We start from the raw sequence: 18,803 nt of genomic DNA on the forward strand, positions 1-18,803 counted from the left end.
ATTTCATGGAGGAAAAAAAAAAGGCCACTGTAAATACTATACAACAGGTGTAGTGAAGATCAGCTGATCGTCGGAACTGCGCCAGTCGTCCGCCCTCAACCGTGTCTCTGTGTGTGTGTGTGTGTGTGTGTGTGTGTGTGTGTGTGTGTGTGTGTGTGTGTGTGTGTGTATTTACCTAGTTGTATTTACCTAGTTGTAGTTTTACAGGGCCTGGGCTTTATGCTCGTGTGGCCCGTCTCCATATCTACACTTATCCAATCTTACTTTAAAAGTGTGCACACTCGTTGCAGACACTACTTCTTCATCTAAACTGTTCCACGTCTCAATACATCTCTGGAAACTATATTTTTATATCTCTCAGACATCTTCCCTTTCTCAGCTTTTTACTATGCGATCTTGTGCTTGGTGTCATATTCTTCTCTCAGGATCAGTTTCTCATTATCCACTTGGTCCATTCCGTTGATCAATTTATAGACTTGTATCAGGTCTCCTCTCTCCTTCTTTGTTCCAAGGTTGGTAGATCCATAGCCTTTAGTCTCTCCTCATATGTCATCCCTTCAAGTTCTGGGACCATTCTTGTAGCCATTTTTGTAGCCTCTCCAATTTTCTTATGTGTTTCTTTTTATGAGGGGTCCACACTACTCCTGCATATTCCAATCTGGGTCTTATTATAGTATTTATCAATTTCTTCATCATTTCTTTGTCCATGTAGTGAAATGCTACTCCAATATTCCTTAGCAAATTATATGTTTCTCTAAAATTCTATCAATATGGCTTACTGGTTGATTGTTTTCTTCCATCATCACTCCTAAGTCCTTTTCCTTTTGACTTTCTCCAGTTCTACTCCATCTCCCATCTTATAGATTCCCACAGGTCGTCTTTCACTCTTTCCCATTTCCATGACATGGCTTTTGTTCACATTGAATTCCATTTCCACTTCTTACTCCATTCCCAGATCTTATTTAGGTGTTCTTGCAGTATTTCACAATCCTCCTTTTGCTTTATAACTCTGCACAGTTTCGTATCATCCATAAACAAATTTATGTAGCTGTTCACTCCTTCTGGCATGTCGTTAATATAAATGAGGAAAAGTACTGGTGCCAATACTGACCCTGTGGCACTCCGCTTTCTACTGCTCTCCACTTGGACTTCATATCTTTAACTACCGTCCTTATTTCTCTCCCCCTCAAATAATTTTCTATCCATCTCAATGTGCTTCCTTTTAAGCCACCCTTCTCCTCTAACTTCCACAGTAATCTTGCGTGTGACACTTTGTCAAACGCCTTTTTAAATCAAATAGATGCAGTCAACCCATCCTCTCTCTCTTGTACTCTATCAACTATTCTAGAATAGAAACTCAATAAATTAGTTACACAAGACCGTCCTTTTCTAAAACCAAATTGGCTATTTGATATTAATTTGTTGTCTTCAAGGAACTCGATCCATTGTTTCTATATTATTCTTTCACACATCTTGCATATTACACTAGTTAGTGATACCGGTCTGTAATTTAAAGGTTCTTCTTTCCTTCCGCTCTTTTATATGGGAACCACCTCAGCTCTTTTCCATTCTACTGGCACTGTTCCATTTTCTATTGAGCATTTTATGATGTTGTATATAGGACTTGCTAGTTCTTCCTACATTCTTTCAGTATTCTGCCTGAGACTTCATCCGGTCCCATTGCCTTCTCTTCATCCAGTTCCTTCATTAACTCTTTTTTTTCAAGCTTGGTTACTTTAATCTCTTTCATATAGATTGTCTCTCTATTACCCTGTGGCCTCTCAAATTTGGATTCTTTAGTAAAGACCTCCTGGAATTTTTATTTAATAGTTCTGCCATACTTTTTGGGTCTTCCACCATCCCGTTCTCTCCTTTTAACCTTTCTATTGTTTCTTTTGCCTAATTTTTCCATTTATGAATCTATAGAACAATTTTGGTTGCTCCTTACATTTTTGACAATATCTTTTCAAGTTCTTTTCCTCTTCCTCACCTTAACATATTCATTTCTTGCTGCCTTGAAGTTTTCCTTGTTTGTTGGATTCCTATTTCTCCTCCACCTTTTCCATGCTCCATCTCTTTTCTCCTTTGCCCTAGCACACCTTGCATTAAACCAATCTTTCTTTCCTTCTTCTTTTGGTCTATATTTTGGGACATATTCCCTGACTCCTGTTTTGTAAATTTCCAAAAATAAGTTATATTTGTCTTGCATTGTCTCTGAGTTTTCCATCTCCTCCCAGTCTACGTTTTTAAAATAGTGAGATTCTCAATATCAGCCTTTCTGTAATTTAATCGGTCTCCTTTGTATGAATCGTCTCTATCTTCCTTTCCTTCTTCTATATCTATTTCTAATATTGCATGGTCACTTTTTCCCAATGGGCACTTATATCTTATATCGTCATTCATTTGTATACCCCTTGTAAAAACTAGGTCCAATCTCGTCGGCTCATCGTTTCCTCAGAATCTTGTGCATTCCTTTACTCTCTGGTCCATCATATTGTCTATCATTAGGTTCAAGAATCTTTCTCCCCAGGCTTCTTCCCCCATACCACTTTCATAATTTTCCCAGTCCACTTCTTTACAGTTGAAATCTCCTACTAATATCACTTTTCTCCTTTCTTTAATGATTCTCATTAGACTCCTTATTGTGTCATCTATCATGTCTTTATATTCTTGATTGGTCCATGAATTTGTTTTTGGTGGCACATATGTTACAATGATTGTGTGTGTGTGTGTGTGTGTGTGTGTGTGTGTGTGTGTGTGTGTGTGTGTGTGTGTGTGTGTGTGTGTGTGTGTGTGTGTGTGTTTCACTGTTTGATCTGCTGCAGTCTCTACAGACAGCCAGACGTTATCCACGGAACAGCTGAGAGCTCATTATTTCCGATCTTCGGATAGGCCTGAGACCAGGCACACACCACACACCGGGACAACAAGGTCACAACTCCTCAATTTACATGTACCTACTCACTGCTAGGTGAACATTACGTGAAAGGAGACACCCAATTATCTCCACCCGGCCGAATGAAGTCCTCTGGCTTGTGACAGCGCTCTGTGTGTGTGTGTGTGTGTGTGTGTGTATTTACCTAATTGTATTTACCTAATTGTAACATACGGAAAAGAGCTATGCTCGTGTTGTCCCGTCTCCATATCTATTAATGTCCAGCTTTTCTTAAAATCATGAATATTCCTTGCGTTGACCACTTCCACGTCTAAACTATTCCATGCTTCCACCCTTCTATGAGGAAGCTATATTTTCACATCTCTCCTATAAGTGGCCATTTTAGTTTTTCCCATGCCCTCTCGACATTCTTTCATTCCACATACACAGATCTTCCCTATCCATTTTTCCATGCCAATCATCACTCTGTATATTGCTATCAGGTCTCCCCTTTCTCTTCTGTTTTCCAGGGTGGAAGTTGCATTCTTTTCAGTCTGTCTTCATAAGTCAAATCTCTTAAGTCAGGCACCATTTTGTTGCAGCCCTCTGTACTTTCTCTAGTTTCCTTATGTGTTTCTTTAAGTTCGGAGCCCACTGTATTGTTGCATATTCAAGCCTCGGTCTTATCATTGCAGTAATTATTTTCTTCATCATTTCTTCATCTAAATATCTGACGCCACTCTTATGTTCCTCAATAAGTTCAATACTTCTCCAATTATTTTGTTTATATGTCTCTCTGGCGATAGGTCATTGGTAATTGTCACCCCAAGGTCTTTTCTTCATGACTGGTTTTATGTCTTCATTTCCTATCTTGTACATACTCCTGATTCTTCTTTCACTCTTGCCAAACTCTATTTTCTTGCATTTTGTCGTGTTGAACTCCATTTGCCATGTACAGCTCCATTTCCATATTCTGTCCAAGTCTTCCTGGAGTAGTTCGCAATCTTTGTCACATCTCACTTTTCTTAACAATTTTGCATCGTCTGCAAATAGGCTCACATAACTGGACACCCCATCCACCATGTCATTTATGTAGACCGCGAACATTACTGGTGCCAACACTGATCCCTGTGGAACTCCACTCTCCACCAATCCCCATTCTGATGGTCTGTCCTTAATTATTGTTCTCATTTCTCTTCCTACCAAAAGTCTTCCATCCATTTTAGTAAACTGCCATGCACTCCTCCTACCATTTCAAGTTTCCAGATCAGTCTCCGGTGTGGTACCTTATCAAAGGCCTTTTTTAAATCCAGATATATTCCATCAGCCCAACCATCTCTTTCCTGTATTACATCTATCACCCTCGAATAGTAACATATCAGGTTTGTCGTGCATGAACGCCCTTTTCTAAAACCAAATTGACACTCACAAAGTATGTCATTTTCTCCAAGAAGTCTGTCCATCTATTCTTCACCACCCTCTCACACATCTTAGCTACCACACTTGTAAGTGACACTGGTCTATAGTTCAATGGGTCTCTCTTGTTACCTGATTTATAGATTGGGACAATGTTAGCTCTTTTCAGTCTTGGGGCACTACACCTTCCCTTAATGAGGCATCAATTACTTCACAAACTTTTTCTGCCAATTGCTCCTGCATTCTCTTAAAATCCATCCTGATACCCCATCAGGTCCCACAGCTTTTCTCACTTCTAAACTCCCCATCATGTTCTTGATCTCCTCCACAGTTACTTGAAACTCCTTCATAATCCCTTTCTGTTCCATTACCAGTGGTTTGTCAAAAGCAGTCTCCTTTGTGAATACCTTCCGAAAGCATCCATTCATAGCCTCTGCCATTTCCTGGGATCTTCACTGCATACTCCATTTACTTCTAAACTTTCAATACTTTCTCTATTTTTGATGTTGTTGTTCACATGTCTGTAAAAAGCCTTGGTTGGTCTTTACATTTATCAATTATATCCTTTTCTTGTTTCTTTCTTTCTTCTCTTCTAATCAACACATATTCATTTCTTGCTCTTTTGTAACTTTCCACTGCTTAATCCGTCTTTTCCTTCTCCACCTCTTCCATGCATCCTCTTTTCTTGTTCTAGCCTTTTCACATCTATCGTTAAACCAGTCCTGCTTTCCAACTTCTCTATGTTGTCTTATTGGTACAAATTTTTTCTCACCTTCTTTGTATATTTTTATAAATTCCTTCCACTTTTCATTTGCTCCCTTAGCACTCTTGAATTTCATCCAATTTGTCTCTTGAAAGAATTTCTTTAGGTTTCCAAAATCTGTCTTGGCATAATTCCATCTTCCCACTTTAAGTGTAAGGGGCCCGTTTTCTATCACTCTAGCCAAGGCCGCTGAACACGATCAGACGCAAGGCCACGTAAATCGATAATCCCACCTCATTTAACCTGTGATATTTTGGTAACCATGACATCTACAGACTTCTGGTTTTTTGCATTGAAAAGCAGAAGAGTTGCTTTTGGGCAGAACACCATTTGTACTCACTCGTTTATTGAATTTCTAAGTGTAATCAGTATGTGAATACAGGCTATTTTGTGTGTTTCTCGCCAAACTTTTACTTTTGGGACCCATGATCACGGGGGGTCTTGAGTTCACTAAACTTAAGAAAAAAATACACACTGCTGAGGAGCACAGACACATACATGCACAAAGGATGAACAACGATACCCAACGCGGGCTAAATGTTCGGGTGGACGCAGGTAGCCGAGCGATCGTTGTGCCACCTACTGATGGCTATTCGTATCTTAAAAATATTTTCGTATTTCAATGCAAAAATTATATGAAATTTTTTGTCATATATAAAAAAAAAATCATGTTGGGGCGATCATATCTCGACGTCTTACTGTATAAAAAAGCTCCATATATACAATGTACATACATACATATCCACACACACTAAACTACAGACCAGTGTTACTTACAAGTGTCTTGGGGAAGTTGTGTGAAATAATTATCAAAGAAAAATGGGTTAAATTTCTAGAAGAGGAGCAAATCATATCGAACAGACAATCTGGGTTCAGGACAGGGAGGTCATGTGTATCAAACTTATTAAGCTTCTACTCGAGAGTTATTGCAGGACTGGAAAACATGTGTATCAAACTTATTAAGCTTCTACTCGAGAGTTATTGCAGGACTGGAAAACAGAGATGAATGGGTAGACACAGTATACCTGGATATCATAAAGGTTTTCGATAATGTCCCTCTTGGAAGACTACTTTGGAAACTAGAGAACATAGGAGTTCTGTGAGGAACTTTGCTAGAATTTACAAGAGATTTTGAAAGATAGGGAAATGAGAACTGTGATTCAGAGATACACACTCATCTTGGGGTAAAGTAACTAGTGAAGTGCCACAAGGGTCAGTGTTAGCCCCACATTAAGTTTCAGATTTATGTAAATGACATTCACATTGGGGTAAACAGTTATATAAATTCATATGCTGATGATGTAAAGCTGCTAAGAGTTATCAAAACCAGAGAGGACTGTCTGCTATTGCAGGAAGATATAAACAAGATCTATGAATGGAGCAGGAAGTGGAAATTGGAGTTTAATGCCTAGAAGTGTCACATAATGGAACTAAGTAACAGTAAAAGAAGACCGGTATGGAACTATTTGATGGGAGAAGATCAAATAATGAAGACTAAAGAGGAAAAAGATCTTGGAGTGATCATACAGGAAAATCTGAGCCCTGAAAAACACATAAGCAAGATATTTGGATTATCATATAAAATGTTGACTAATATAAGAGTGGCATTTCAATACATGGACAAAGATATGATGAAAAAAATCACCACAAGCATGATAGGTCCAATGCTAGAATATGCAGCAGTGGTATGGTCTCCAAGCTCTAGAAAGGATACAAGAAAATTGGAAAGGATACAGAAGATAGCTACAAAGATGGTGCCAGAATTAAAAGACCTAACATATGAAGAACGACTGAAGGAAATGGGACTGCCAACCTTACAAGATAGAAGAGAATGTTGGGACCTAATAACAATGTACAAGATAGTCAATGTCATTGAAAAGATAGACAAAGAAGACCTGGTGCTGTTGACAGAAGAAGATGGAAAGAGAAGAGGACATGAAAAGATCAGGATGAGGCAGTGTGTGAAGGATATTGGAAAATACATTTTCCACACAGAACAGTGGAAAAGTGGAATGCATTAGATAATTAAGTTGTTACAGCACATAATGTGCATAACTTTAAGGAAAAATTAGATAAATGAAGACATGGAGACAGGACACTATGAACCCTGCTCGAACCCTGTCCAATTCAACTAGGTAAACACACAAACACACACACACACACACACACACACACACACACACACACACACACACACATTAAGAGCGACTTATACTAACATAAATGAGTTGTTATCAAGCATATTAGAGGTTCGGGATTATTTGGAAGAGAAAAAGCCGGATGTAATGTGCATCGTTGAAAACAAAACTGAAAAAAGAGATCCATGTCAACTTTAAAGAGGACGGATATAATACCTGGAGGAGGGACAGAAAGGATAAAGGGGAGGAGGAGTGCTAATAATGGTTCGAGATAATATATGTGTAGAGGATGTGCAATATGGTGAGGACAAGGTGGAAGTAATGGGAGTAACAATCACAACAGAAGATTTAAAGAAAAGAAAAATTATAGTTACGTATGTTCCACCAAAGACTAATAATACATAGGGATCAGAAGAGCATAAAGATATGCAAAGAGAGGTGATGCAGTGCCTAGATAACATGATAAGAAGAGATAGAAGAATACTCTTAGTTGGAGACTTCAACTGTAAAAAAATAAACTGAAGAGAGATGGATGTAATGGATAATGCTGGGCAGCGGAGTGAGAAAGTGTTACAGTTGACTATGGTTAATACAATGGACCAGTGGGTGGAGAAGTCAACAAGGTAGAGGGGGGAAGAAGAACCATCATTGCTTGACCTAGTTTTCACAAGAAACCAGAGTCCCCTCCAAACCAGAGTCCCCTCCAATCATACAATACCTTAATCCAATGGGGAAAAGTGATCATGTGACATTAGAGGTGCAAATGCAGGAGGAAGTTTGAGAAGGATGTAGTGGATAAAAGCAAGGATGAACCCAAACTTTTCTACAAGTTTATAAATGGCAAAACAAAGAATAAGGAAACAACTGAAAAAATCATTAAAGAAGGAAAGACATACCAAACAGAGAAGGAAATGTGTGAAATAATGAATGAGAGCTTCAAAATGGTATGCATTGCAGATGATGATTTCACAGAACCTAATAGGACATTGGATTGCCAAGGATTACAGGAGAGATTGCAGTGCACAAACAGGATATTGGAAGATTACTGGATAAGTTGGAAGTCAGAAAAGCAATGGGGCCGGATGGTGTATCAGGCTGGGTGTTAAAAGAATGTAAAGAGCAATTACTGAATCCAATTTGGAAAATAATTAAAAGTTCAATAAATGAAGGGAAAGTTTCACTAGAGTGGAAGAGAGCCAACGTAATACTAATATTTAAAGGAGGAAAGGCAACTGAACCACTAAACTACAGACCAGTGTCACTTACAAGTGTCGTAGGGAAGTTTTTTTTTTTTTTTACGGTAAGGCCTATAGCGCCTGTAAGCACACTTGAAGAGTGTATGGGAAGCGCTGTTCAGCTTCCGCCCATTAGTGGCGCAGGCAATTTTATTTATAGTGGTACCCATATTAGGGCCCATATCACCGCCCAAGCTCTTCTTGAGTGTAACCACCTAGAACCTGGGTATCATGGTGATATGTAGGTAACTTTAAACCACTCGACAAATGGCAAAGTGTTTTAAGGCTGTACGTGGTGGGATTCGAACCTACGCGTGGACGTCTGCCCGACGTGTGAAATAATTATCAAAGAAAAATGGGTTAAATTTCTAGAAGAGGAGCAAGTCATATCGAATAGACAATTTGGATTCAGGACAGGGCGGTCATGTGTATCAAACTTGTTAAGCTTCTACTCAAGAGTTATTGCAGATTGCTACTAAGATGGTGCCGGAATTAAAGGACCTCACATATGAAGAACAACTGAAGGAAATGGGACTGCCAATCTTACAAGATAGAAGAGAACAGGGGGACCTAATAACAATGTATAAGATAGTAAATGATATTGAAAAAATAGACAAAGAAAACCTGGTGCTGTTGACGGAAGAAGATGGAAGGACAAGAGGACATGAAAAGAAGATCAGGATAAGGCATTGTGTGAAGGATATTGGAAAATACATTTTCCACACAGAACGGTGGAAAAATGGAATGCATTGGATAATGGAATTGTTACAGCACAGTGTGCATAACTTTAAAAACAAAAACTAGATAAATGGAGATATGGAGACAGGACACTATGAGCCCCGCTCGAACTGTGTACAATACAAGTAGGTAAATACAACTACATGTAGGTAAATACACACATATATACTGTATATATATATATATATATATATATATATATATATATATATATATATATATATATATATATATATATATATATATATATATATAAAATGTAGGAGGGGAACCAGCCAAGTGCAACTGAGGTACCAGTCCTCGAACAGGATCAAAAGTGTTAGCCAAAACTAGATGATAAATGTTTTAAAACTTCTCTCTTAATTGAGTTTAAGTCAAAGGAATGTGGAAATATAGAAGCAGACAGGGAGTTCCTGAGTTTATCAAAGACAGGGATGAATGATTGGGAGTATTGGTTAACTTCTGCATTAAAGAGGTAGACAGAAAAGGATGGTGAGAAAATCTTGTGGGTGCACAAGGCCACGGGAGGAGGGGAGGCACACAATTAGCAAAGATCATAAAAGCAGCTGGCATGAAAATAGTGTTAGAAGATAGCAAGAGATAAAACATTACAGCAATGAGAAGGAGGATGAAGACTGTCAGTTACAGGAGAGAAGTTAATAGAAAAAGTTTTTTATTCCACCATGTCTAAAAGAACTGTTCCAAACCTGTTGACCCGAGTGTCAGAGCTGGCAGTTCTTGACAACTAATCCCTCAGTGTTGTTCCCACTACTGCTACTTCCTCTGTGTTGGCAGCTGTGGAGGATGGAACTAGACTTATTTTTAGAGAAGAAATCTTGTGAGATGGAGGAAAGATGAAAATATAAATGTTCTATCACCATGAGGAGTAGAATGCAGTCCAATGAAGCATTACAGATTATCTCATTTCTGTACCTTGAATTTTGAGTTTCCTTATATTAATTTCTTTTCAAATAAACTAAGCTTTTGAGGAGGTGGTGAAGAGAAACACAGGTGTAGGGAGGTGTTTCTCTCTTCACTTCTCCTCCAACTTGTCTGAATGTCTGAACAAACTAAGCTTTGTTAAAACTTATAAATTGGGTTTACTACACTTGGCTTGTTAACCAAACACTAACCTCTCATGTTTCAGTTCTTTGCTATGAGCTTGTCTGCACTGACACTATGCAGTTTCCTAAATATGGAGTGTATCAGTTTCTATGTTAAAAAGGGTGTTTTGTATTAATATATGTTGTTTAACTGTCCAAATAAAAAATTTACTTGATTTTTTTACAATCTATTTCAAGCTTCGGCATTCCATCCTTCAAGCCATACATTTAATCCATTATTTAACACTCTTGATCTAGTTTTGACATTAGTCATCCTCCACAGTTAAAGAAGGTAAGAGCCATTGTTTGGTGCATCTTTAAGGAAGTCCAGGAAGTCCAACAGGGAGAAGGCAGACACTCTCTGCTTACCCATCAAGCACTTAATTATTTATGATATTTGCAATGCTCAGTATCGGAACTACTACTATGTTAATCACCAAGTGACGTACAAGCAAAAGTTAATTAAAGAACTGTAATTCTCCCAAACGTTTTCATTCATGTGTCCATGACAAGAAAATACAGGCAACCCCCGTTTAACGAAGGTTCACACAATGAAATTTCGCTACAACTAAGGTTTCATTTTACTACCATCTGCTCGTAATCGCTTTAACGAAGTTTTATCCACAATGAAATCATGCAAGCTGACAGGCTTTTGAATACACCAGGAACTAAGGCCTGCCTCAGGAGAAATCCTCATAAAGATTACTGGACAACACACCATCTGCTCGCATCAAGATCAAGGATCAAGATGAACACAGTCAAAATATAACAGCATCAACAGTAGCTCATCTTCCCTAGTTCAACTTACCACCAAAATGCCCTGCAATGTGGCCTAAGGTTCCTAAGAAGACTAGGAAGTGTCTTACTCTCGAAGTGAAGCTGGGTATTATTCACAGACACGAGAGAGGCCAGAAAACTAATAACATTGCTCGCCACCATCTTGACTCCATCTACTGTCTACTATTTTCAAGTCAGCAGACTCTATTAAGAAGGCTGGTGAGACCGTAACTTCCCGTTTCACTCTCCCTCCCTTTATAAAGTTAAGATCATCTACATTATAAAGTTAAGATCATCTACATTATAAAGTTACATACATACATACATTAGTGTACATTATAATGACTTAAATTAAACTACCTAAATGTTTAACTTCATAATTTTTACTTTCATTAAACCTTTTACTGTACTATGATGCACTCTCGCTTTGATTACTCTTAATGGAAGTTCAAATCAGGCGTTAAACTTGTTATAATCGATTCGCTAAACGAAGTTTCGCTTAACGAAATGTTTTTTAGGAACGTAACCCCTTCGTTAAGCGGGGGTTGCCTGTATATGACTATTGGCCCATTACATCTTACATCTTCCTGATGACTCTTTATGCACCTTTAAAATAAAATAAACTACCATGTAAAAATTGCATAGGAAATAAATTCTTACCAAAAAGCAAATCTCTTATCATACTATGTCGGTTTAGAAGTTAAAAAATAGGCATAACCAAACTAAATAACGTAACTAACTAAATAAATAACATAACATAACTAAAAACAATACACATGAACTCACTTGTAATTATCACACAGCAAATATTTTTTTTTCAAACTATATCAGGTAAAAAATAAAAACGTTGTTCAAGTAGAAATGATGAAAAAGATAAGAATTACTATTATTTCATCACTTCTACTAATTTATTCTGCCATTCTTAGTTACCTTGATAATTTGAATAGTACCCTAAACTAAAGAAAATAATAGTTACCTTTATAATTTGAATGTCCTAGTGAAAAAATGTTCCTTGCATACACTCATTCATCAAGTCTTCCTCTTCTAGTTGGGACTCTCTACTCCTGCTCGTCCTCCTCTTCCAACTCTTCACTTCTCACCCTCTTCCTCTTGCAACTCTTCACTTCTCACCCTCTTCCTCTTGCAACTCTTCACTTCTCATCCTCCTCTTCCCTGTGCTTCCCTCTACACAATAAGACTAAGATAAGAAAACAAGTAAATATATTACTAAAAAAAAAGTGTAAGTTTGTACAGTTATGAAATGTAGTGGTGAAAATATAACTCCATAATATTATATTACTAATAATGCTGCTAATTGTTGTATATTACAGCATTGAAGAGAGGATTAAACTAAATATTGTTTGGTTCTGATGCCTAGTAGATTTTACATAGAAAACCATTTTGCCACCACCACCAACACTGTTGTCGCCACCACTGCCACTGCCTCTTCCTCCATTTCTACTACTTCTCCTCCACCCCCTCCTATCTAAACTGTAAATAATGCAATAGCAACAACAATAACAGCAACAACAAAGACAACAGTTACAACAGAAGCAAGCCATGACAGGCCAGGCCCATCTCCACTCCTCCACTTCACGCCATACACATACACACACAGTGGAAAAATATTACATGTGATCAGAAACATGTAAAGCAACACCAAACTTTGTGTAATGCTAAACCAAGAGATATCTGACAATTTTGTATGAAAGTAAGACAAGGGGAAAATCTGTCACCACTGCTCTTTGCCTTTTATGTTGATAATATTTAAAGGCAATTACTGTAGTGTAATTGTAATTTCCTAGACTTTGGTCAAGATTTGATAAACTCTTATTTGAAACTTCTTGTTGTAAGGCATGCAGATGACACAGTTCTATCACGTGATGGTGAGGTAGAAGTAAAACAGGCTGTGATTGCATTAGACACTGATTGTAATGAATGGAAATTAAAAGCTAAATTGTAATTCAGTAGGGGATGAGATGTATATAAATATAAATTTGAATTTGGCAGTGAAAAAAACAGAGATGGTAGGTGATTACAACTATCTTAGTGTATTATTAAACTACAATGGCAGATTCCATAAAGGAGAGTTGGAGTTGATAGAACAACCAACAAGGGCAATGTATTCACTAACAGGTAAATGCATAAAGTTTGACATGCCAGGTGACATGCAGATACAACTTTTCTATACCATGAAGCTAATATTGACATAAAGGCCTGAGATTTGGCAAAATTCTATTGTAAGGGAGTTAAAGTTATTCATTTAAAATTCTTAAAGCAGATGTTGTTTGTTCATAGAAACACTAGCAATGATAAGGCATATGGGGAGCTTGGAATGTACCCATAAGAATGCTTTACTATTGGTCTCATTCAGGTAAACAAACTAAATCATCCTATGTAATGTATCAATTTGTTACATTTGTACAGGTTACAGTTATACACTTTTTCCTGGGTTGCTTTTGTTATGAAGCTATTCAATGAGTGTGGTATGCCAGGGACATGGTTATTACAAAATGTACCCAACACAATATGGTTTAGAAAACCAGTTGAAAAGAGATTAAAAGAGGAAAGATCAGTGGATCACTACTTGGTAACATAGCTTGTCCAAAAAAACCTTGGGTGGTAATTACAAATTGTTGAAGTTTGTTTATGGTATGGAAGCACATCTTGTTAAACTAACAAAGACCAGCCATGTCTTGATTACCAGATTCAGAACTAGTAATAATAGATTACCAATAAATGTTGGCAGATATAGAGGAGTAAACAGAGGAGAACAATTATGTAATAAGTGTAATATTAATGTTATAGGGAACAAATTTCATGTACTTCTTGAATGCACTAATGAGGACATTGTAAGGTGGAGGGATATACATATATACTGCAAATATGGTGATGCTGACTTAACACAGAATACAAGTGAAAATACTCTAAAGAAATGGTCATTGTTTATTAGGTCAATTATGGTATCTTTAGGTAAGTGGATAATTGAGGCGCCTCCTATTATAGTGAGGTAAGCAACACCAGGGTCGAAATTGAGTTGTTTCACGCATTGGATAGGGCAATTCAAGCTCTTTCATGAGTACTTGACAAATTCTGAAAGTCCAAAACATAAGTTCATAAGACTGGAATATAATAGAAGAATTTTTAAAATTTCCACTCCCAGACCACACACGGCAAGATATCCATGCTACAGGGTGGCAAGCACTAGAGAAAAGTACTGGGACCAATTACTGCATGTGATTATGGCAAGTCCTCAATTCTTGGCCAATGGAAATGCAGATGCAGTTGGTGTGATAATGAAATAAGGTCTTTATGCATAACATCAAATGAAGAACAGTGATGGTCAGTGAACTTTGTCCAATGTTAGTTACATAAGGAAAATTAAATGGTGTCAGGGTGAACCCATATGGAATTATGTTGTACAGCATCCTAACTAAATTTCTAAGTTAATTTTTTTATCTCATCAGACTTGAATTTTGGAACATATATTCTTTAAATAAAAAGCATCTTTCTCCAAAATGCTTTTATTTAACCTTCTAGTAGCTTTACCAGTTGAAAATAAACTGATAATCGATAACGGGTTCACTTTCCACACATTACGGGTTGACTTACTATGCGGGGAGCCAGTACAAAAAAGTTTGTGTAAACTGCATGATATCTCAAACTGCACAAAACTTTGAAATGTGACAATTACACATTAGTTACACAAATAATTCAGGTAACTTTTGGTGTCTGTCTGGTGCTAGTAAGTTTAAAACTTTCTTTTTTATTTATATTTTTTATTTGTCTGTACAGCTTTATCCCCATTGATCATACACAGACTAGGAAAATATACAGAGAGAACTTTTAGTGGAAGATAAAAGACGAAAGGATGAGGAAGTAGTGTCTGACAAGAAAAAGAATAAGAGGAATAAGAAATGTATGCAAGTAGAAATATTAAATGGTCAGTAACATACATAAACATAAATGGAATAATATTAATGTTGCAAGAAGTAAATAATTAAATTAAAATAAAGCAACCAGACTTCATGGGTTTTGCAGAAGTTAATGAGGCTGCAGAAAAAAAAAATTTGCTGATGGAAATCATTATGTGAATAAGATCTAGGAATAGTAAGAACATGAAGAATACTATAAAAGTGGAAAATGTAGAGATGGGAGAAGGTAAGGCAGAAGTAATGAGAATTAAGGCAAAAAGAAAGGGAGATTTTGCAGTAGCATATGTACCACCAAAAAAAATTAATAAAGGTAACAAAGTAATGTTGAAACTTCAGTACTGGTAACTGTATAGAGAAAATAATAGCCGAGAGTATGAATATAACACTAATGGGTAACTTTAACTGAAAAGATGTATATTGGGAAAAGTGGACCACACAAGAAGAGTCATGGGGCTATACATTCCTAAACTTAATAATGACTAATACTATGACCCAGCGGATTGGGGAAAATAAAAGATTTGGAGAGAATGAGGAGGCATCAAAGGCTGGACCTATCGTTCACCAAAGAAATGGACATCATTGAAAAAATAAATTATCAGTGCCCATTAGGTAAAGTGACCACTTGAATTTCACAAGAATGGAAGATATATATAATTACAGAAAGGGTGATTTTACCAAGTTGCAGAGGATGAGTGGAACCAACTGTACATATGAAAATTTATAATGGCGGGATTATTAGATATATTCCTAAAATCAAAATCAGTGAGATAAAAAAAAAGAAAAGATTGATATAATACAAGATGTAAATTAGCAAAAGGAGAAAAAAAAAATGCATGGAATGGATAAAGAAAAAGAAGAGAAGAATTGGGAAGAATTTAAGCCAGTAAGAAATACATGTCTGAATCCTAAGAGAAGAAAAAAGGAATTATGAGAAATACAGCTGACAAAGGCATTAAAGAGCCAAAGCTCTTTTACAGATATGTGAATGGGAAAATCAAAAAGCAAACAATAGACAGATTAAAATTTGATAATGTTACATACTAAGATGCACGATTGCTGAATTAATGAACAGGTGCTTTCATTCGGTATACACCAAAGAAAATAAATTTGCAGGAGTAAGAACATGGCACAAAGATAAGATGCTAAGGGAGATTCACGTAGACGCACAAGAAATCAAGAAAATTATGAAAAAATTGGATGTAAGGCTCAGGGACTGGATGGTGTATCAAACTGGATATTGAAAGAATGTAGAGAAGAGCTGGCATTTATTACATAATACCATAGTACTTATGTTCTTTTAAGGAAGGAAAAATTTCTCTTGTTTGGAAAAGAGCCAATATAGTACCAATTTTCAAGGGAGATAATAAAGAAGAACCACTGAACTACAGATCAGTCCCAAACATGCATGGTTGCAAAAAAATATCTAAAATAATTATTAAAGACAGGTGGATGGAACATTTTGAAGAATCACATACACAACAATTTGGTTTCAGGAGCAGAAGAACTTGTGTTGCAAACTTATTGACTTTACAGTATAGCAATTAATATAATTCAGGAAAGGGACAGATGGCTGAGTGTATCTACTTGGATAACTTTGATAAAAGTCCCCTATCAGAAATTGTAATGGAAAATTCAAAATATAAGAGGTTTACAGAGCAAAGTACATATTGGATAGCAAACTTCTTAAAGAACAGAGAAATGAAAATAATGATAAAGGATGAAGAATCAAAATGGTGTAGAGTTATAAGTGGAGTTCCACAGGGAACAGTCCTGGCCCTTGTAATGTTCATAGTATGTATTAATGATATAGTAAATGGCATTGATAATTATACAAGTTGGCAAATGATGCAAAGTTGCTGAAATTACTGGAAATGATATGGATTATGAAATGTTACAGAAAGATCTGAGTAAAATAAATGAGTGGAGCAAGAATTAGGAAAAGCAGTTTAATGGAAAAATAAATGTGGACAGACAAAATCCTACACTATAGGAAGAGTTGAAATTAAGAAAAAAAAAAAAATAATAAATAGATAAAAAAATTTGTGTATTACAATAATTGTTAATTTATCATCAGAGAAATACATAAACAATATAGTTAGGGATATGTATGAGTTAGCAAGAATAATGAAAAGAGCATTTACCTACAGAGATGAAGAGATTCTGTAAAGTTAATAGAATATATGATTCAATCCAAACTAGAATATGCAGCACTCATTTGGTCACCACATAATAAAAGAGACCTAACTGATATATACAGGGCATGGATGGGGATGGACCAAGTTGACAAAGAAGACTTTCTAGTGTGGGACTCAAGATATACTAGCCTAGGGAACACAGCATGAAACTGAAAAAGACCATGTGTAGAAGAGACATTAAGAAATAGTTTCCTGAATAGAAGCACAGAAATATGGAACAATTTGGGTGAAATTGTGGTTCGATCAAGAAGTATTCATGAATTTAAGGCTAAGCTGGACAATTATAGACATGGAGACAGGACAGTATAAGCATATAGCTCTTTTCCTGTAAAGGACAACTAGGTAAATACACACACACACACACACACATGGAAGAAAGAGATTAGGAATGGAATTCAAGTGACATACACGAATATAGATGGATTTCTGTCTAAGAGGCTAGAATGTATGGATTACCTAAGAAACAGTGAATCGGACATAATGTGTGTGGTAGAAACAAAGTTAAGGCCCGAAGTAAAGCTAGATTGGTATGATGTAAAACACTACAAAGTATGGAGAAATGATAGAAAGAATAAAGGTGGTGGTGGTATAATGGTTTTTACTAAAAAGATCTGATAGTGAAGGAGGTGAACTTTAGTAAGGGAAATGAGGAAGTGATAAGTATGCTTATAACAGATGGTAAGAGGGACATTAATATCATAACAGTATACATACCATCCAGAACCAGTGCTTGGAATTATGAACAGTATCAAATGGTGATGAGAAATACTCTAGACAGAATGAAGCAGGAACTCATCAGAAAGGATAGAGTGATGATAGTCGGGGACTTTAATTGTAAGGAAATAGTGTGGGAAGACTACGAAGTGGTGAATGGTGGTGAGTGGGCAGAGGAATTGTTAAACGTAGCAACAAATAACTTGATGACACAGTGGGTGAGATCACCAACAAGGTGCAGGGGACAGGATGTTGCAGTGAGGTTGGATTTGGTATTTACCAGGGGCATCTCCCTAAAAGAGGAAATTGAACATGAATGTCCCTTGGGGAAAAGCGACCATGATGTCCTAAGTTTTGAGCTGGATACGGAATTAAGCACGGAAAAGAGTGTGGAGCACAGGGAGGAAAAATTAAATTATGTTAGGGCAAATTATAACCATATAAGAGAGTTCTTTAATGAAATTGACTGGTCTGTGGTATACCAGGAAGTGGATATGCAATTGAAATATGATAAATTTATGGATTTATATAACTCTGCTGTGAAGAAGTTTGTGCCATATCACAGAAAGAGGACTTTAAATAATAAACAGTGGTTTAATAGAAATTGTGAAGAAGCAAAAAAGAACAAAGAAAAGGCATGGAAGAAACTTAAGAAAAACAGTGATGTATTATCAAGAGAAGTCTACAAAACAGCAAGGAATAGATATGTTGAAGTAAGGAGAACAGCACAAAAGGAATATGAACAGAGAGTGGTGGAAAACTGTGATAGTGACCCTAAAATGTTTTACAAATTCATAAATGGAAAACTAAATAAAAAGGAGGCAATAGAAGAAGTAAAAAATGGGGAAGAAGTATATGAGGATGCTAGAGATATAGCTGAAATATTGAACGACAACTTTTGCAAAGTGTTTACA

At 36.6% G+C, this 18,803-nt stretch overlaps 1 long non-coding RNA gene across 3 annotated transcripts in view; it reads right to left on the reverse strand.

The window, feature by feature from the left end:
* The window catches only part of LOC123516478, a 33,133-nt gene that overhangs the window by 12,001 nt on the left and 2,329 nt on the right, over window positions 1-18,803 (reverse strand). For 2 of the 3 annotated variants that reach the window (XR_006678199.1, XR_006678198.1), the window contains exons 2-3: window positions 12,022-12,243; window positions 9,873-9,960 (exon numbers count right to left, since the gene is read on the reverse strand). This is a non-coding gene — a long non-coding RNA (uncharacterized LOC123516478). The remainder of the gene's footprint in view (window positions 1-9,872; window positions 9,961-12,021; window positions 12,244-18,803) is intronic. The other variant, XR_006678197.1, reaches the window with a different exon arrangement.

This window comes from Portunus trituberculatus, chromosome 41 (assembly GCF_017591435.1).
Source record: "Portunus trituberculatus isolate SZX2019 chromosome 41, ASM1759143v1, whole genome shotgun sequence".
NCBI lineage: Eukaryota > Metazoa > Arthropoda > Malacostraca > Decapoda > Portunidae > Portunus > Portunus trituberculatus.